Raw genomic sequence first — 22,761 nt, forward strand, 5'->3', positions numbered from 1 at the left:
TCGACGAAATTCATTTCCTTCGATTTGCTTGCCTTCTCACCTTCACCAATTTACTCATCACTTGTTTAAAATAACATAATGCTTATAATTACGAAATAATTTCATTCCCGAACTTGCGTTGATTAAATTACGATGAAACTTTATCGTCTGAAAATGCGGGATGTAACACTCATTATGTCATGTGTATCTACACCAACAATCTCAATTTTATTTAATGGTTCACCAATAAGAGGTATTAGGCAAGGAGACCCTATTTCTCCGTACCTATTCATTCTTTGTATGAAAATATTTGCATGAAGCATAAATATTACCGTAGATTACAATCAATGGCATCCTATATCATTGAATAGGAAAGCCCCACCCATATCATACTTATTATTCGCATATGACATTATTTTAGCTTCTAAAATTAATACCAATAGTTGTCATGCCATTATAGATCACCTTGACCATTTAATTTCACAAAGCTCTGAAGCCAAAAGATCAATTTTGAAAAATCAAAAGTTTTCTTTTTAAAATACTGTACACATGCTGACAAAACTTTTATACTTACATCTTTTAATATGGTAGAGGTAACATCTTTTAGGAAATATCTGGATTCTCAATCTTTAACTCAAAACCCACAAAGAAAGATTTCCAATTTGTTATTGACAACTTTAAAAGCAGACCGGTGAGATGAAAAACAAAGCACTTCACAATGGCAGGTCGTACTACCCTTATAAAGGCCACTTTAAACTCAATGCCAAATCACATAATGTAATTTATCTCATTACTATCACATATTATCACAAAACTAGAACTCTATCAAAAGAATTTTCTATGGGGTACTACAGTACAGAAAAACGATTACATATTATTAAATAGGATACAATAACTACTCCTAAAGAGGAATGCGGTCTAGGCATTCAAAAGCTAAAGGAAAAATATCAAGCATTACTGGCTAGTACTTCTTAGAGATTATTCCACAACCCATATGCCACATGGGCCTCCATTTATATTCCCCATTGAATCATTACCCTCTTAAACGAACCTCTACATTTCATTAGGATGGGCAGTGTGTCAAAAAGATCTGGTATGACACGTGACACAAGGAACTCATGTCAAATTTTGGACTGACAATTGGCTAGCTTCAAACCTTAGTATTCGTAGCCTTATTAAAGGACCATTTCAATATCAGGAAGACCAATTAAAGGAAGTCAACATGTTCAACAAATACATAAGTCACAATTATCCAGTATCTTTTGAGTTAACCCAAAAAATTCATAGATCGTCTTTGCAATTATTATATGCCAATATACTGAATACACCCGGATAGAATCATCTTGGGACTTACACCGACGGGTCAGTTTATTAATTCTTGCTACAAAGCAATCACTCAATCCTCATAGCTAGATAACATCCATGGTTGGATTTGGCGTCTACACATCCCGCCAAAAGTTAAAACTTTCCTATGGTTGATCAATCACAACCATCTCCCCACACATACTTAAATAGGATAGGAGTTACTACTTCAAATGTCTGTACCATTTTGCCAACACTAGGGGTGCAAAAACTAAATTGGAAAATCGCATCAAATCGAAAAGTCAAATTAAATCGATTAAAAAATTCGACTAAATTTTATTTTATTTGGTTTGGTATTGAGTAAAAAAATTCGAACTAAACCGACATATAAATATATAACTTTTTATATATAATTTTAAGATTTTATATAAAATTTTATTTAAAATTATCTAGAAATATTTGAGATCCTCTCATAGGATATAATATTTAATAGAACTATAAAGTGCATTTATTTTTATTTACTTTAAATAACAAATTGTATCACTTTCTTATTATGTGTTATTGAAATGGTCAATCATCTCTTTGTTCTTTCATATTCATACGTCAAGATTTATTATATATTTTTTGAATTTGAAGTGGTATTTTGATAATCTAAAATTACATAGAACATATCATTATTTGGTATCATATTATTTTTATGTTTAATTATTAAATTTGGTTAACCATGAAAGCGTACATCAACAAAAAATTATTGGTAGACGATTAAGAAAATAAACTATTATGTGTTACTAAAAATAATTCTCCCATAAGACCACTTTAATAGATCATATGTTTGTTATTTTTTTTTTACTTTTTAGTAAACATATATTCACTTATCAAAATTTTATCTATAACTTTAATAATGCAAGATTGACATAATATTCATGTAACAAAAAAATTCGAAAACCCCGAAAAATCCGACAAAATCGAAACAATCCAAAACGAGATAATTGGTTTGGTTTGGCATTGATAAAATCCAAACCAACTCGATCCATGTACACCCCTAGCCGACATGATTTTGAAATAATTACTCATATTGTTTTCAAATGTAACAATGCACGACACTGCTGGAATTTTATGAAATTATGGACTATTATTAACAACCTTCATCCAAAAGTAGTCCCTACTTATGTTTGGCTTAAGCAACTCATTCACGTAAATGGCTGTCCAAAATTTTCTTTAATTCCTTACCCACATGCCGCAACTCATTCCTTTCATATTATGGCATCTATTGAACACTCACAGTAAAAACTTGTTGTAAACAAAGAGTCCACCAAATTTCATAGAGAACTTGATTCTCTATCAGTTCCCACAGAACATAGCAATAAGTAAATAACACAACGATATTTACGTGAAAAACTCCCAACTCACGAGATTAAAAATCACGACCTACCTGTATAGGCCAAAATCTGCCCTAAGGATATTTAGCGTAATACGGTATTAAGAAAAGAGTCGGTCGAGCTCGACCAGGGAGAAGCAAGATTCGTGGCCGAGATGTCAACCATGACCGAGGTCGAGCATCGTGTAAAGAACAACAACGACTAGTTTTCAAAATAGGATATTAGAGAGAATATTCTCTGCACTTGTACTACTAAGGTTTGCTAGAGATATGTGTCAAATATATAAGGGGAAAAAGAGAGAGAATAAAGGCATGTAATATTCATTTGATAAGGACACTTTTCAAAGCAAGATTCTCTCTCTCGTAAAAATACAAAAATCACATTTTTATCAAGATTCTTGCTCATATTATTCCACACCGTTCCACTAGATCCGAGGATTGATCAAAGCAAATCTCGGATCTATCTGTCATTCATCATTGTCAGGAGAAACATTCGTCCAATCCATCCTTTATTGGGTGAATCATTCCTCATATTTACTTAAATGTCATTTACTGTTATTTATTGCTAGTTATATCTCCATTATTACTCACACTTTAAGAATATTTTGTACTTATTTTCATCAATCATTTACGGAATCTGTCCCCATCCCCCACACATTTTCCAGATTTGAATATAGAGTTATTATCTTTAACTAGATTTAACCCATTATTACTTAAATTTAATAGTTTAGCCGAAAGTTATACTTTTTGGTCAAACAGTTTGGCGCCGTCTGTAGGGATTTTCTAGTTAAGTCTTTTAGTTTCTTTTAGATCTACAATCGACACTAGTCACTAATGTAAAAAACAAAAACAAGAACCTGTTTTTCTCTGCATGCATAGATCTAATATGGCAGGTAATAGAGAAAAAGAATGAGAATAATGAGTGACCTCCCAACCAACCTCATGAACATCATCTATGAAAGCTTTGAAGTACTGGACGAGGACACGATGCCTAGTGCCTCTCCTAGGCGAGGTGGATCACCCCCTTCCCACTGCAACATCACAAAATCTCTTGGTAAGACAGCCTCCACATCCGTGGGAGGGGAGGCACCACCAATGATAAAGAATCTCCTTGAGGCCTAGCTAACTGATACACTGACCAGCGTCCTCCATAAGCCCACTCGGGATGCGTCCGTAGAAAATTCGAGAACCTATGTTACGCCACCAGTGGACGAGTAACATGATCAACCTCCTCCTCCTCCCACGACGACAAGTATTACTCACAATGTTATTGACAATGCATGTGACGACACTCTCACGACCATTCTGAAAAGGATGAAGGAAATGAAAAACGAGAACAATGCACTATGGAACCAAATGAGAGAACACCAAGAAAGGGTCGATAAAATACCGGGTGCTCCTAATCTATTACCGAATAGAGATGTCGGTCGGTTCGTCGAGCAGCCATACAGTGATAGTGCTGCCCCACATGCCATACCAAAGACCTTTAAAATGCCACCCTATCTGAAAATATACGATGGCACAACCGACCCCGAGGATCATGTGACCCACTACATCACTGTCGTGAAAGGCAATGACCTCGCAAGGAACAAGTATCCTCTATTCTGCTAAAGAAATTTGGCGAAACCCTCATGGGAGGCGCATTAACCTGGTATTCTCAATTGCATGCACATTCTATAAAAACCTTTGAGGAAATGGCTGATAAGTTCATAACGGCCCATGCCGGGGCCAAGAAGGCCGAGGCAAGAGTAAATGACATCTTTGCTATAAAACAGTCTCCGGGAGAGGGCTGAGGGACTTTCTTGCCCGTTTCAACCGAGTAAGAATAACCTTGCCCAACGTATCGGAATGAATGGCGGTAGCGGCTTTTCAAAACGGGCTGAGCAGAAAAGGTTCGAGGGCGACAAGAAAATTATTAAGTCGGCTTATGAAATATCCCCCAATGACATGGGACAAAATACATAATGCATATTGTGCCGAAGTTCGAGCAGACGAAAATGACCTTAATGGGCCAACCCATCGACTCACCTCGGTGCAAGCAGAATCCTGAAAAGATCAAAAAAATGATATCAGAAGAGACCCCATGGCCTCACGACCAAATCGGGAATGACATCTCCCATATGTCAGAGCCACCGCTACGTACTCATCCTGCCATGAAGAAGGCCCACCCCAATCAAGGATAGGGACTCACCGGAATGAGAGAGGTATGCCCCTTTATTATTCTATCACAATTTTTTTTGTAACCTACAGAGATAGTCTACGCCTTGGAGAAGCTCAGACAAAAGGTGAAGTGGCCACAAAAGATGAGGTCAGACCCGAATACCAGAAAATCAGATGCCCTATGCGAGTTCCATCAAGAGCGATGATACAAAATTGAAGATTGCATCGCCCTAAGACAGGAAGTCGTAAATATGCCGCAACAGGGACACCTCAAAGAATCGCTGAGCGATCGGGGAAGGACCAACTTTGCTAGGGGACGCAAATAACATCAAGGGCCGCCAAAACTGTCCTCGCCAGCCCGCACTATCCATATGATCATCAGTGGCGGGGATGACGCTTCCATCAACAGTGTGAAGTTCACCACAACCCACAAGCTCAAACAGTCGATCACCCACAAACAGTATGATGAACTCGAAGAAAGTATCATATTCGATAAGTCAGATACTAACGGTTTGGCTTTCCCTCACTATGATGCTATCATTATCACTTTACTAATTTTAGATACTTACGTTAGATGGATTATGGTAGACGATGGGATCGGCGTGTGTATTATCCATCCCCGAGTACTCGCACAAATAAAACTCGAGGACAAGATAGTGCTGTGTTGCATCACACTAACAGGTTTTAACAATGCAGTTGAGCGAACATCTGACAAGATCACGCTCCCCGTCTTAGTGGGTGGTGTCACTCTGGAAACCACATTCCACATCATGGACCAGGACACGACATACAACACTATAATAGGGCGACCATAGATACACATCGTGAGAGACATCCCCTCCAGCTTGTACCAAGTCATCAAATTCCCAACTCCATGGAGAATATTCAGTATACGAGGGGAACAACGCACATACTAGGAATTTTACCGCATCGCCCTAGACTATACGACCACTCAACAAACAAAGGATAAAGAAAAAGAGGCATAGCAATCAACAAGGTCAAGATCGGTATGCGATGACAATGAGGACGTCATCAGAGACCCCGACATGGTTGAGGCTGCAGGATCGACCATAGAGGACCTCAAGCCCATTCAATTAGATGAAAAAGACCCCAGCAAGAAAGCTTACATCGGAGTTTTATGAATTTTTAACTGCTAACGCAGACTTGGTTGCTTTTAGCATGCAGATATGACATGTATCCCAAAGGAAATCGCCACACACAAACTAAACGTCGATCCACTCAACCCCCTAGTGAGGTAGGTTAGGCGTAAGTTCAATTCCACAATTAATGATGCAGTACGCGAAGAAGTGGAAAAATTGTTGGATAATGGCTTCGTCGGGGAATCGAAGTGTTACACCTTGTGCTTCTCAAGGTGATGTATAATGAATATGAGATTTTTTAATTATGATTTAAATTGGTTTAAAGTCATAATATGATTATATATGATGTTGGGATAGAAAATATAAAGTTTGGGAAAAGTCGGATTTAAGTTGTGAAAAAACCGACTAAGGATTTGCCTTGTAACGGAGCTTTTTGAGCAATAGATTTCGTGTGATATATGGGGTATCTTATGGGACATATTATATACCACATTGAATATCTTGGAATGTAGTTTACAACACTCTTAACTATTCATTCATACAACATCCGAATAAAAAGATATAAGCGTCGGAAGATGGGCCAATGAGAGGGTGCCAAGCTAGCACCTCTTTGACTTTTCCAAACTTGATATATTTAAGGTCTTAGGTCGTATTTATCTTTATTTTTCCATAGCACACGACCAGAGAACACCCATAAACATATCCTTAATCTCTTTTCTAGTCTTCAAAGAAGATTAACATCCCGGATACGAAATCAAGAAGCAATAACATTAGAACGATCCCTACTACGTAAGTATCGCTATATCGCCTCTCTTTTTCTTTGTAGTTTGAGTTTTGGAAGGTACTTCATGGTTAATAAAATGCCTAATTTTTGTATTTGTGCTTTTAAATCTCAAATAAGGTTTATAAATTTACTTCCTAATATTTAGAACTCACGGGACGGTGATCAAAAACCGTGAGTTTGATTTATTTCACTTTTAGTGGACTGTTTTGTAGTCCACTCGTGTTGGCCTATTGTACTGATTATTTATGAAGTTTGGAAGGATGAAGGGCATGGAGAAATGCCACATGTGGTAGGGTATTAGACTGGTCATGCGTCGTTGCAATTTCAAGCTAATTGATAACTTATTGATTGGGTGTGTTATGGTATATTTGGAGGTTTTGTTGTATTGAAGGTCCTAAATTGGAGTTGGATTTTTTTTTATTTGATGATTGTATTATGTTTGTATATTGCCTATAATAGTCTTGAGGGAGCAGTAAAATCAGGGGAAATGATGCCCGTTTTATTTTATAGTCGAGTTATCATTTGAGATACGTGATATACCACCGCCATCTAAGTTGTACACGTATTTATTTATTATAGGGTTGGCGCGCTAGTTGTCATAAGCTTGTTGTTGAGTTTTATTGACGACTTGAGGTATGTTAAGGCTATCCATTCTTTCCTTTTGGCATGATCCATATGATACAAATGAATGTGCAAACGTGAAACTTTCATAAATGACTATATTCATAGAAGTACTAGGGGTGACTATGTTATTGATTCCCCATGTGTCCTATTATTATATCTTCTATTCATGGGTATCAGAAAAATACGTAAGTTGCTAAAATTTATCCGAAGGCATGTTGATCTTATGACATTCCGAGAAATCTTACTCACTTACTTCATTATGCATTGCATTCATTTATACATATACATTGACCCATGACCAGATGACATTATATACGCATATATTATATGTATATGTGATACGGGGAAAGGTTATGGTGTTATATACGCACCACCACATGATCAGCTGGTATACGTTGATGATTTCACCCACAATGGCTGAGATGATATGATGGGATACCCTCAGAGGCTTGATGATATACCTATGCATAGTATGATATTTATACGCACATGCATGACATTATAAAGTTTTCATGATTCATAGAGCTATTCAGAATTACAAGTTGAGTTCTTTACTCCATGTTTCTTTTATGTCTTTTATATACTACTTTCATGCCTTTATTTGTACTGACGTCCCTTTTGCACGGGGATGCTGGGTTTCATGCCCGCAGGTCCCGATAGACAGGTTGAGAGTTCTCCTAGTGGGATATCAGCTCAGTGGAAGGTGTTTGTGCACTTCACTTGCTCCGGAGTTTCCTATTTAGTTTGTATGATTTGAATATGTATTGATTGGTATGGCGGGGCCCTGTCCCGACCTTTATGACATTTATGTACTCTTAGAAGCTTGTAGACAAATGTCATGTATATGGATACTTGTATGGTCTTATCGGCCTATGTTTTGAGTATACAAATGATTATGTCGGCCTTATAGGCCCATATGTCACATGTATAAGTTTTTATATCATGTTGGGTCATCCTATGTCTAGTATTCCCTTATGTTTTATTCCCTATACCTCATGACGGCCCTTCTGTCCCACTTACCCATGACATTATGATAAGAAATATATGTTATATTGGTACTCGGTTGTGTAAGGCACCGGGTGCCCGTCGCGGCCCTGTAGTTTGGGTCGTGACAAAAGTGGTATTAGAGAAGTTCTGTCCTAGGGAGTCTACAAGCCGTGTCTAGTAGAGTCTTGTTTATAGGTGTGATGTGCACCACACTTATTTGTTATACAATAACATCTACATCCAGAAAAACAGTTGGTAAGAGATTGAATGTGGTTGTGGAAGAGTTGAGTCAGAGGAACTCGATTTTGCATCATGTGTATGATGAGTAAGTGGAAGGTCTTCAGTAGATTATGTGTGTACTACGACGTGTAGGCTTCTTGATAAGGAGCCCTAAGGCATGACTGTCTATCCACCCCTATGGTAAAAAAGCAACGAGAGAATTAGAAGGTAGATACAAGTTTCAACAAGTAAAATGAGCAAGGTGAAGAAGGATACGAGGTACCCAGTTAGTGAAGATTACCTGTATTTACAATTCAGGTAGAGAAATATAAGCATTTTGAGTTACTTTTAATAGTAACAAAGATATATACACTTGACAACACCCGTCTCAGTTATGCCCTATGGGAGCTAACAGATATAGTTTAAGAGAAAGATGGTATATTAGGATCCAACTAAGGTTAGATTAACCCAAAATTATGGATGGATTGTTATCATTAGCTCACATATTCAAAGGATATCGCAAACGTGGTAATAGTTCTCCTTGTGAGACCCAGATAGTGCACTCTAAAATAGTACAGTCAGATTTGAATACTAGAATGTTCAGAAATTTCAGAAGATAAGCAGTGGAATCCTAAAAGAGATAAATATTTACCTTAGTATGACTCCCGTCCCTAGATAAAAAGGTAGAGAGAATGTTAGGCGTCCCAAAGAGCCAGTGAGATGAAGCAAGGGGAGCTAAAAGTGAAAGAATATTTTGTTGAAATTTTCAGAATAAAGTGATAGACAAAAATATTATCTGGAGAATAACAAGAGAGTAAATGAAGTATTATGAGTAAGATATGATAAATGGGTGATAACGGTAAATCAAAATATGATATAATGATAGAGTCTATAATCAAGTGAAGGAAAAAACAAGAGGAGACATGCCTTGAGTCAATAAAAGAGTATAAGCCATAAATTCATGTCCCCATTTTGAGAAATGAGTTGGTGACTCGTACGTGATTACCAGAAGGAAAGGTTAGACCCCCAGAGAAATAGAAATCAGTATGGGCTAGTGAACAAAACATGAATTAGGGATCGGAAGATTTGATAATAGTTGGCATCGTGACAGTTTTAAAGATCGTATTCCAATAATAATAGAATCGAGAACAGAAGAATAACCTTTAAAGGTCATTCAGGAAGACGCTTCCCTAAAACATGTGCTATGAGCAGAGTTAAGCTTAGGGGACTAAGTGTTCCAGTTACACTAGGCGTCACCTTCGTACGTAAGAAATTCAGTTATCCATGGTACAGAAAGGTTACCGCAAGTCAAGTAAAAATCCATGGAAATATGAAAAAACTCCAAAGATGAAGAGGTAAAACATTAATAGGTAAATCTTCATAGCATTAAATGTTAGTACTACCCTAAAGGTGGAAGATGGTGTGATATGGTATTCAGTCGAAGTTATGTGGTTCAGGTAACTATGGAATAGTAAAGGAAGAATGTGGTAGAAAGGCGAAAGAAATGAGATTGCATTTATTCAGATCCTACAGATATGATACAACTCCAGAACATTATGCAAGCATGACAACGAGGAAAGGCAGTAAAGGTTCCATCACTAGATGTTATTGATAAATAAGTGTAAATGAACACTTGATACATAAGGAGCCAGTGTACGGGGTAAGTTAAGACACAGGATATAACCCAAGAGAAATTACGCAGAATATAGATATGAGAATGGACTAACGAGTAGTTAGCAGTTGATTCAGGAAGAGCCTAGTCATGGCTAAATAAGAGGATACAGACAAATCAGCAGGTTGTGAAAGATAAACATAGTGAAACCTTAACATAGGGAATTTAGTCTCGCAAATATGATGACATTGTAATCCTTGAGAAATATTCATATAGGAGTTGGGTTTGTTAAAGGAACCGTATAAGTGTTATGAAAAACAAATGGTGCCGCTGAGAAGACAGTGAAAATTTTCAGTTCAGAATCAACCTTACGAGCACAAGGGCGCGGATATAAGTAATTAAGGATAATTATAGGCGAGTAAGAACATCAAAAATTCTTTGAGGTATGCGATGTAATAAGCTCGCAGCTTTACAGGAGTCAAAGGGTCTCTCTTAAGCACTACAAAGAAATACTAGCTGAGGGAATAAGGAAGAAGGCTTCAACTTAAGAATAGTGACATAAAGAATAAATGGTCTTGTAACAACAATCTCACAAAAATATTGTATGCACTCCATAAGAAAGTGGCACCTATCGTGGCTAATGAACGGAAAAAAAAAATCAAAAGATGATATTTGAGATCATATGAGTTACAGGAAATGTAGGCAATGAGATAAGCTATGTATCCATGCAACAAGTGGCAGAACGACCATGAAAATTAATTGCTTATGTTTAAAGACAACTAAGAAAGCACGAGAAGAATTACCTGACCCACGATTTAGAGTTAGCCGCGATGATTTATGCACTAAAGATATGGAGGCACTATTTGTATGGCATTCATGTTGATATCTATGCGGATCATAAGAGCCTTCAATATATCTTCAAGCAAAAAGGAATTGAATTTACGCCAAAGGAGATGGTTGAAGCTACTGAAAGACTATGATAATGATATTTTATACCATCCGGGGAAGGCTAGTAGCCTACGCCCTCAGCCGTAGATCTATGGGTAGCCTGTCATATTTACAGCCAAAGAAGAGTTATAATGAGATTCATCAGCTAGCTAGTCTTGGAGTTCGATTACTGGACTCAAGTGATACCGGAGTTACTATTCAGGACACGACAACATCCTCTTTAGTAACTAAAGTAAAGGAACGCCAGTATGAGGATCCTGTGCTAGCTCATTACAGAGATACATCCCCTTAAAAGGATAATACACCATTTGAGATTACAGGAGATGGAGTCCTTAGATATCGAGGTCTATTATATATTCCTAATGTGGGAGGGTTGCGCCAACATGTTATGGGAGAAGCTCACTATTCTCGTTATTCTATTCATCCAGGAGCAACAAAGATGTATCATGATATCGGGGAAATATACTGGTGGGACGGAATGAAGAAAGATATAGCAGAGTTTGTTGCTCAGTTCCCTAATTGCCAGCAGGTTAAGATTGAGCATCAGAAACCCGGTGGATTATTGTAGGCTATAAAGATTTCGACTTGGAAATAGGAAGTGATTAATATGAATTTCATCATAGGCTTACCTCATACCCAACGTAAGTTCGATTCTATATGGGTTATTGTTGAAAGACTTACAAAATTAGCCCATTTTCTACATGTCAAGAGTACGTATTCAGCAGAGGATTATGCAAGGCTTTACATTAAGGAGATAATACGACTTCATGGTGTCCCTATATCTATTATCTCATATAGAGGTGCTCAGTTTACAGCTAATTTCTGGAGGTCCTTCCAAAGAGGATTGGGGACTCAAGTAAGTCTTAGTACAACATTTCATCCCCAGATAGATGGTCAGGCGGAGCGTACTATTCAGACACTGGAGGATATGCTACAGGCTTGTGTGATAGACTTTTGGGGTAGCTGGGATGATCATCTTCCACTTATTGAGTTCGCATGTAATAATAGCTATCATTCAAGCATCCAGAGTTGGGTAAACTAAGTTAGCAGGACCAGAGTTGGTACAATAGGCAGTTGAGAAGATTAAGCTTATACGGGAAAGGCTATTAGCAGCTCAGAGTCATCAGAAGTCCTATGCAGATAATCAATGACGAGACTTGGAGTTTTAGGTAGATGACTGGGTATTCCTAAAGGTATAACTGATGAAAGGCATTATGAGATTCGGTAAGAAAGGAAATCTTAGCCCTCGGCACATTGGACCTTATAATATTATACGCAGAGTAGGCCACGTAGCATATGAGTTAGATTTTCCTTCCAACTTTGAGTCAATACATCTAGTTTTTCACGTGTCTATACTCCGCAAGTGTATTGTAGATCCTTCTAGAGTCATTCCAGTTGACGATGTTCAGGTCACAGAGCACCTATCATATGAGGAAGCTCCCATTGCTATACTAGATAGACAGGTTAGGAGATTGAGAACTAAGGATGTATCTTCAGTTAAAGTACTTTGGAGGAACAAGAATGTGGAGGAGATGACTTGGGAAGCTGAAGAAGACATGGAGTCTAGGTATCCTCACTTTTTCCCGCTTCTGGAGAAGGATCGGACTGAGACATCACAACCTTTAGGTACGTATATGGTACTTGATTCTTATGTTAGTTATTATCATTGGTCGTGTGAGGTCATTGGTGTTATTGATGATTGTGACCCCGTGTGGCTTTGTGTTGTTGGGTTTTCTATCTGACCGGTCGGTAGTAGTACTGTTATAGAGGAGACTTTGCCAAAATTTCTATAGATCTCTGGGAATTAAACATTCAAGGATGAATGTTTCTAAGGGGGGAGATTGTTACACCCTGTGAGTCCCAAAGTGACGGCCTATGTTTGGTGTTATCGGCCTATGTTTTGAGTATACAAATGATCAAGTCGGCCTTATAGGCATGTATGTCATATGTATAAGTTTCTATATCATGTTGGGTCGTCCTATGTCTAGTATTCCCTTATGTTTTATTCCAATTACCTCATGACGACCCTTCTGGCCCACTAACCCATGACGGTATGATAAGAAAGATATGTTATATTGGTACTCGGTTGTGTAAGGCACCGGGTGCCCGTTGCAGCCCTGCGGTTTGGGTCATGACACGAAGTACCCCCAATGGGTCGCCAACATAGTCATGGTAAAAAGGATGTACAGCAAGTGGCGTATGTGCGTAGATTTCACTAAGCTGAACAAAGCTTGCCCCAAGGATTCATTTCCATTACCTCATATCGACCAACTCATCTACGCAATGACCGGGCACAAGCTACTAAGTTTCTTGGGTGCCTACTCGGGCTATAATCAGATCCTCATAGAGGAAGAGGACTAGGAAAAGACCACCTTCATCACCCACTAGGGGATGTACTACTACAAGGTCATGCCCTTCGTATTGAAAAATGCGGGGGCAACTTACCAAAGGTTGGTGACGAAGATGTTTAAAGACCAACTCGGCAAAACGATGGAAGTCTACATCGACAACATGCTGGTCAAATCCAAAAGGAAAGAAGATCACCTCGACCACTTTAGATAAGCCTTCGACATACTCAGCCAGTATGGCATGAAACTGAACCCCGAAAAATGTGCATTCGACGTGGCCTCAGGAAAGTTTTTGGAATTCCTAGTGTCGCAGCGAGGTATCGAGGTCAATCCCAACCAAATCAAGGCCATCGTAGGGATACCAGAGCACTTGACCACCAAAAATTAGGTCTAGAGGTTGACTAGTCGTATCGTTGCCCTTTCGAGGTTCATTTCACGACCCTCCGATAGGTTCCATAAGTTCTTCGGCGTACTCAAAAAGTAGAACGACCTCCAATGGACCTCTAAGTGCGTCCAAGCCCTGAAGGAGTTAAAGGTGTACTTGTCCTCGCCACTGTTGCTTTCAAATCCAAAACCGGGACAACCTCTCCTTATCTATCTCGCCGTGTCCAAAGTAGCAGTGAGCGCAGTCCTGGTCCAAGAAAATAATGGTATGCAATCTCCCATCTACTACATTAGCAAAACACTAGTCGATACTGAGATAAGATACCCCTATTTTGAAAAACTAGCTCTGGCCTTAGTCGTAGCTTCATGAAAGCTTAGACCGTATTTCCAATGCCACCCTGTCTCGGTCGTCACGACTTTCCCCCGTAAGAAGCATTTTACATAAACCCGAGCTATCGGGCAGATTGGCCAAATGAGCCATCGAACTAAGCAAGCACGATATTACATATCGACCGTGAACGGCGATAAAGTCATAGGTCCTTGCAGACTTCGTCGTCAACTTGAGTGCAAAAATAAATTCTCGAAGTCGAAAAAGAAGTCGTCCACGCTTATCCCCAAACACAAGACCTCTGGGTCCTGTACACCAATGGTGCGTCTAACATGTCAGGATCTGGGATAGGACTCGTACTCGAAGTCCCCATAGGCGAAGTGATTCGCCAGTCCAGAAGATGCCCGGACATGACTAACAACGAGTCCGAGTATGAGGCCGTAATTGCAGGACTGAAACTAGCACTCAAATACGGGGCGAAGCGGCTCAGATTGCATTGCGATTCTCAACTCGTGGTCAACCAAGTCACAAAGACTTTCCAAATCAAGGAGCAAAGGTTACAAAAGTACCAAACCAAAATCTACAAACTACTACCCAAGTTCAATTAATGTCAACTCGACCAGATCCCCCGAGCACAGAACACAGAGGTGGACAACCTCGCTAAATTTTCCGCAGCCACCAAAAACATTACAATAGGAGAAAGAAATGTGGTCCACCTCCTCAACTCGTCGATAAATCAAATCGAGGTTAGAACCATAAACCTGACTTGGGATTTTCACAACCATATTATTACATATTTGCAGTAGGGCGTACTCCCCAATGATAAAAAAAGGGCAAGAAGTTACGAATTCAAGCAGCCAGATACAACGTCATTCACAACGACCTGTACAAAAGAAAATATGGCGGCCCTCTGGCGAAATGTTGAGGCCCAAATCAGACGTGGAGCATCCTTGAAGAAGTACATGAAGGCCTCCGCTATGGAGCTCACTACGGCAATCGAGCTTTAGTCAGATGCCTCAAACAGGCTGAGTATTACTTGCCCACCATGAAAAAGGAGGCCGCGGATTTCGTGAAAAAATGCGAGCAATGCCAGAAGTATGCCATAATGATCCACCAAGCAGCCGAACACCTATACTTAGTAACTTCCCTTTGGTCATTCATCAAATGGAGAATGAACATCGTGGGGCCTCTCCCGGCAGGACGAGGTAACGTACAATTTCTCTTGGTTAACTGACTATTTCTCTAAATGGGTGGAAGCAAGAGAATTTGCCCAAATACGTGAACATGAAGTGATCACCTTCATGTGGAAAAACATCATATGCCGGTTTGGTCTCCCCAAAGAAATCATTTGCGACAACGGACCCCAATTTACAAGAAAGAAGAACGCTGAATTTTTTGAAAAATGGCACATCAAAAGAATACTCTCAACGCCTTACCACCCTGCAGGCAATGGGCAACAAGCAAGCTAAATCCTCCAACAAGTCAATACTGAACATCATGAAGAAGAAACTCAAAGACGCCAAGGGACTGTGTCCGGAAATATTGCCAGAAGTACTCTGGGCCTACCGAACAATTCTAAAGACGTGCACAGGAGAAATGCCATACTCGTTAGTCAATGGGACTGATGCAGTAATACCGGTCGAGGTCGGGGAGCCCAGCCTAAGATCCTCCCGTGAAAGTGTACCCCATAACGATGACAGTAGAATGCAGGAACTCGACAAAATTGAGGAACAAAGAGATATGACCTACGTGAGAATGGTCGCCCAAAAGCAATAAACAGAACACTATTATAACAAAAGGCAAAGATAATGCCACTCAAAGTCGGGTACTACGTACTTAAAGCCAAAACACAAGCAAGCAAAGACCCGCGGGAAGGCAAACTAGGAACAAACTGGGATGGCCCCTACAAAATCACGGCAACAACAAATAAAGGGTCATTCACACTAGAAACAATGGAAGGAAAGTGACTACTAAGCAACTAGAATATTGCACACCTCAAGTACTTCAACTTTTAAAAGACGATGTCCCCAAAGTCGCACTCTTTTTCCCTTACTCGAGTTTGTCCCAATTGAACAAAGCACAAATACACTATATTTGACCAAAATATGTAAATCTCTCCAAGTATATGAACAAAGCACAAGTACATGAAGTTTATTTATGTTCTCCCCAAATATACGTTATATTTGACCTCGTTCGAATCAACACCTAATCGGCCCTCGACCATAACTCGAATCAACACCTAGTCGTCCCTCGGCCATAACTAAATATAGGTTATATTCGACCTCGTTCGAATCAACACCTAGTCGACCCTTGGTCATAACTAAATATAGGTTATATTTGACCTTGTTCGAATCAACACCTAATCGGCCCTCGACCATAACTAAAATATAAGTTATATTCGACCTCGTTCGAATCGACACCTAATCGGCCCTCGGCCATAAATAAACATGCGATGTGTTCGACCTTGTTCGAATAAACACCTGCTAGACCTCAGCCATAATCAAACGTAAGAATTTGTTTTAACCTCGTTCAACCTACTTGAACAAAGTTATTATAACTAGGGCAACCAAGTAACAAAATCAAAAAAGGATACTTACGGGCAAAATTCCAAGTCTTAGGGAATCCGAGAGAGTTGGCCACCACGTCCTCGGTCTTGACGAAAAAGTAGTTGAGACAGAACTGGCGATTTGCCTTGTCGTCCATCATTACCACCAGACATTTACTTCCTTGGTAGCGAAGGTGCAACATCGTCCCCTATAGAAACTCGGGGCAAAGAGATGCATCAGGTGGCGGAGTGTGACCCCGACCCCGGCCAACTCCGCATATTTCGTTAACATGCGGATACGCTTGTAGATGTATGGAAAGAGTTGGGCCGGGAAAGCACCGTAATAGCAGCAAAATTACTCCGCCAATGGAAGAATAGGAAAGGAATAGCCAACATAGAAAGGATACACATAAAAAGCGCAATACCTGGGGCGGTGTATTTGTACCACATCGCGCCCCGTTGTGATCAGATCAATATGGACAGAAATTTTGAACTTTGCCCTAAGCTCAGCGAGATCGACCTCTTCCATCGCCAATTCTGAGACCTCAGGGTCGTCCTCAAGCATCTTCGAAAAGTCGGACCTAACTTTTTCACTACGAGGGATTATTTCCTCCACCGTAGGAAAATTCTCGTCTTCAATAGCAACAAAAACACTATCACCATGAGAAGGCATACGCACCGCCAAAGGGATATGGTCAGTTGCCATGCCGGAACCAGAGGGTACGTTAACCATATTTTTGAGAGAAGATGTTTTAAGTACAGGAGTGTTGGAAGAAACTTGAATCACCAGAATCAAGAGAGTGGATACGCGATAACGAAGTAAAAAGAATACAAGGATTCAATATGAAGAATAGAGAAGAAGACACAGAGATTCGATATTAAGAGTATACAAAACACAAATGAATGGTCGCATGTCTTTATCTATAAGAGTTCAAGCGTCAGGGACAAAATATCAGGTCATCATTACCCAGCGCAGGTATCGAAATGACAGAAGTACGGAAAATGACACAAAGTATTGGGAAAATGCGCCATAATGACGCATTATGTCATGACGTCATTCTGAAACAATGCGACCCCAAAGGTTGCGGTTCACGAAAGGTCATATTGTCACCTCATCTAAAACGCCACTTCTCGACTTGCTCGACCAATTTTTCCAACCACGATAAATAAAGTTCGCTCATCAAGGCCGTCTTTGGTCGGCCTTAGCAAGCGGAGGGACTAACTGTATATGCCAAAATCTGTCCTAAGGATATTTAGCATAATACAACATTAATAAAAGAGTTGGTCGAGCTCGACCAGGGAGAAACAAGATTCGTGGACGAGATGTCAACCATGACCGAGGTCGAGCATCGTGTAAAGAACAACAACAACTAGTTTTTAAAATAGGATATTAGTGAATATTCTCTGCACTTGTACTACTAAGGTTTGCTAGGGATATGTGTTAAATATATAATGGAAAAAGAAAAGAGAATAAAGGCATGTAATATTCATTTGATAAGGACACTTTTCAAAGGAAGATTCTCTCTCTCTTGTAAAAATACAAAGATCAACTTTTTATCAAGATTCTTGCTCATATTATTCCACACCGTTCTACTAGATCCGAGGATTTATCAAAGCAAATCTCGGATCAATTTGTCATTCATCATTGTCAGGAGAAATATTCGTTCAATCTATCCATTATTGGGTGAATCATTCCTCCTATTTACTTAAATGTCATTTACTATTATTTATTTCTAGTTATATCTCCATTATTACTCATATTTTAAGAATATTTTGTGCTTATTGTCCTCATCCTTTTACGGGATATGCACCCATCTCCCACACGTTTTCCATATTTGAATTTAGAGTTATTATCTTTAACTAGATTTAACCAATTATTACTTATATTTAATAGTTTAGCCGAAAGTTACACTTTTGGGTCAAACACTACCCTCGTAGGATTTTAACTTCACTAACTGAGCAACTTTAGATTACAACCTATTATAACCTGTGAATTAAACTCTTAATCCCTCACCTACTTACAATAATAATATTGCAAGCCGCTTTGTAATAACTCCATTACAAAGCTAACTACTTGACTAACTCTAGTCAACACAACCACAATGTTTATGGTTTACAAAGTATTCTACGAGATGCTTGTAAGTAAGCCGAATATGAGTTTCAAGTGAATAATATAAACAAAGACACAATAATACTAAATACACACGATGTAATCAATGCTGGAATTTGTTCCTTCGTTATGTTATTGTTTTGTTCTTCAATGCCTTTGAGAGAGTAAAGGCGGTAGCACACTTGAGAGTAAATAATATTTTAGGGTTTGCAAGTGTGTGTAATCTCTTGCCTCATATTAGTAATATATAAGTAAAGTCATCAAAGATGATGCAAGGGAGTATCTATTACACAACATGCTTCAACAGTGTTATTGTATTGTTGCTTGTGCAGTGCATTAGCTTTAATAGCCGTAAGAGTTGACTTGTACTTTGACCATAGGAACTGATATCTATTTGTTCCCTATGTTGTACCCTTAATAGATCTCATTGAAACTTATGCCAGGAATTTGACTTGTTGTTTTGAACGCGAAGGAGCTAGTTATATCAGGTATCCTATCTGGTTCTCATATGAAGTTTGTTAAATCATCAAAACAAAAGACACATAACTTATCAATTTTTGCCTTTTTTGATAATGAAAAACTTAGAATTGATATTCTCCCTGAGAACCAGATCTCCACATTGTTCCCCCTGCATAATAGCCATATTGTCCCTGAGAACCTGTTTCTCCCCTTCAATTTTCTTCCCGCTTTTGGGATCATAAAAAGAATTATACAAGTAAACACAAAAAAAAGTCCAGCAAAGTTATCTCATTCTACTTGTGTGCATACAACATAGGTAAAAACATAACACAAGAGTATAACATTCATTTAAAAAAGACTAAGATGCTCATTAACTTAAGAAAAAAAAAATTGTAGCAGTACCATCATTTACAAAACATACACATATTAAATATTATTAGAGTACCACAACCATATGGAACATATAAAAAAAATGACATTGTAGAATTTGGTAGGGACTGACAAAAGGGACACTAACAAAGTGACAAATTATGGGGCACTGGAGGAGGAGGGGAAGGACGGGGGAGTAAGATCCTTGAGGAGACCATCCTATCGAGCATTAGCAGCTCTCTGCTCATTGATCAACTGCTCTTTCAGGTTCTCAACTTGTTTCTCAACTTTGTATTTTCAGCCGTCAAGCGGGCAACTTCTGCACCCTGAACACTGCTAGAACTATGTTACGTGCTATCTTGATTGAGTTTACCCTCAAGAATGGCATTCTGGTCCTTCAACCTCCCAATTTCCTCATTAGCAGTACTCTGAGCATCGATAAGTTGAGAGATTGTAGAACTGCTGCCTATCCCCCTTTTTTTGTCAATACACTCGCACTCCTCCAAGGTGTTTATTGAGAATATTTATTTGCGAGTTCCTATAGCTACTCTCCCCAAGGTAACCTCAAAACTTTCAAAGACTTTTGTGATCAGGAACCTATATGTCAACCCATGATTTCCATCCTTGAAGTCTGCCACCTTATTCATGTGTTCAATCAAAATCACATGCATATTGATAGGAGTGTAACCGTCCAATGCCTCCAAAAGAACCAGGTCCGCTATAGAGGCAATCGATCACCTCTCAGCTCTTGGTAGCAAGACCTTATTCACCAACTCGAACACGAGTTGGTATTCTGGAAGCAGTGCCTTCTTTTGCACTCGTTCCCCTTGTTGAACAACTTGAGGCTTGAGAATAAGCTTCCTAAAACCTGGGGAACAGGTTCCCTCCATAGTTGAGAGCCCTTCAGCAGGAACCTCAAGAATATCCCGGAGCACAGCCTCATCAATCACAAAGTCTACCCCATTGACCTTCAAACATATGGTGTCACCTTTCACTGTGAACAGATCGGCATAGAAATTGCGAACTTCCTCCTCATAAACCTTTGGACTCTAAACAGTAAAGAGATGAGTCCACTTTTGGAAGTCGCAGATTTCAAACAACTGCCTCATTACAGACTTGTCAAGAATATCAGTGTCAAAAACTCTACCTCACATAACTAGTGCTTTTTTAGTTTTGCTTTCCTTTCAAGCTCAGACACATCAACTCTGGCCTTCTTTGAGGAACCAAGTTCCTCACTGCCGCTTCCTTTTGAGAGACTTATTTTTCCCAACACTTTTCTCTTTCTTAACACACTTCTCCTTCTCACCAGACTTCTCTTTCTCAACACTTTCTTGGCCACCAGTTTCAGCAACCTTTGCAGATAATACCTTCTTCTGTTTCACAGACAACCTTCTTAGACGTTTTCCGGAAAAGAGGAGCAGGTTCCTCATGCAACTCCCCATCCTCAACTTCCACAATAGTTGCCGGAGGCACATCCTATAGAAGTTCAACTAGTCTAATTTTCACAAGTCTTCTTCTTTTCTTTTTCTCCTTATTCTCCTTTAGAGCATTGTCAAGAGCAACCTTTTTCTGTTGCCTAGTGGTGGGTCATTTAGAAACAGACCCTTGTGTAACAGTTCCATCACTCCTAGCAGCGATAAACTGGGCTACAGATAAATTGTCATAGTCCTCCTTATTTTCATCTCCTCCCCCCCTTATACTGACTTCATGGCAGGGTACATAATCTCTAAAGGAAGGTTGCATCAAGGTGAGGGGAAGAGGTAGGATCAGTACTGTCCAAGGGCTTTTTAGTAGAGCATGAAGTTTCATCCCAAGTAGGAGTAGAGAACTCCTCTTGGGCAGAGGGACCAGGTCCCTCTGTAAGCTCCCCTGTAGTAGTGTCTGGTGCCTTGTCACTTTGAGGCATCTGGTCCCCATTCCCTCATTCTCCCCCCTAAACCCCAATATTCACACAACCAGACACAAAATCCCCAACTGGACTTCCCTCAGCAACAACAGTCAAAACATTTTCATCTTTCTCACCCTCATTATCCAACAATGTAGTATCAGTAAGAGCGAGTGGAGCATTACCTGATGACGATAGAACATTCAGATTAAACCCCTGAATGGTTGGGGTTTCAAATACACTAGATATTGACACATCACCACCCGGACCAGTGACAACCACTTTGTCCACAACTTCTTCCTCAACACGTTAACTAGAGACCTCTGCACCTTTATCTTCTTCCACTAGTTCTTCTGTGATTTGGAGAAAACAGGAGGTGGATGAAGGTTCCTCTACTTCCATTATTTTTGTGGTAGCAGAAGGTGAGGGAGAAGCAACAAACTTTTTAGGAGTTTGATTTTTTCGGTTGTGATAGGAACCAGAACTGGATGGAGTGGGGGAGGAAACTGGAGGTGGTGGTTGGTTGGAAATTGGGGTTTCTGAGGGTGAAGGTTGGGGCTTCGATCCTAATGGATATGCTTCATGAGATGAAGACACATTAGGGATTTCAGTGGTGGCTTTTGGATACTCAAATTGTGGTGAAGACATGGTCAATATTTGGAGAGTGAATACACAAGAAGAGGGTTTTCAGAGAGAAAGTGTGTTTGATGTAAACATTTATGAGAGAGACAGGCCTCTTTGGGGGTATTTAGAGGGGGAAAAGGGACCGATTACAAATGGACGTGATTTAAAAAAATGGGTAGACGTGTCGGTTTGTAACGGGTGTGTCGTTTGGGTTTAAGAGGTATGGGAAAAGGCAAAAACACTTAATGACGTGGCATACAAGCAGTTCAAACATGCATATGAGTGTACGAGGAACTACTAACCTGAGTCGTGGGAACCAGGTTCCCTAGCTAATTTTGAAAATATGAGCATCATCCTTCTAAAAATTGCAATGTCATTAGTTGCTTGTTTGTCCTGTAGTTGCCATGTTTGTTTACCTATAATGGTATAGAGTTGAGTTAGAAGTTGCCAGAAAACACTTTTTAGCAGTTCACCTTACCATCCTTTCCTAGCTAGTCATCAAGGGACCAGGCTCTTAGTTCAACTTGATCAAACCTAATTCCAGTCGATTCTTTTCGAAGTGCTCTCTACTCAGTGCTTTGGTAAAAATATCGGCTACCTGGTCCTCTGTCTTGCA

Source organism: Nicotiana tomentosiformis, chromosome 1, assembly GCF_000390325.3.
Source record: "Nicotiana tomentosiformis chromosome 1, ASM39032v3, whole genome shotgun sequence".
Classification (NCBI taxonomy): domain Eukaryota; kingdom Viridiplantae; phylum Streptophyta; class Magnoliopsida; order Solanales; family Solanaceae; genus Nicotiana; species Nicotiana tomentosiformis.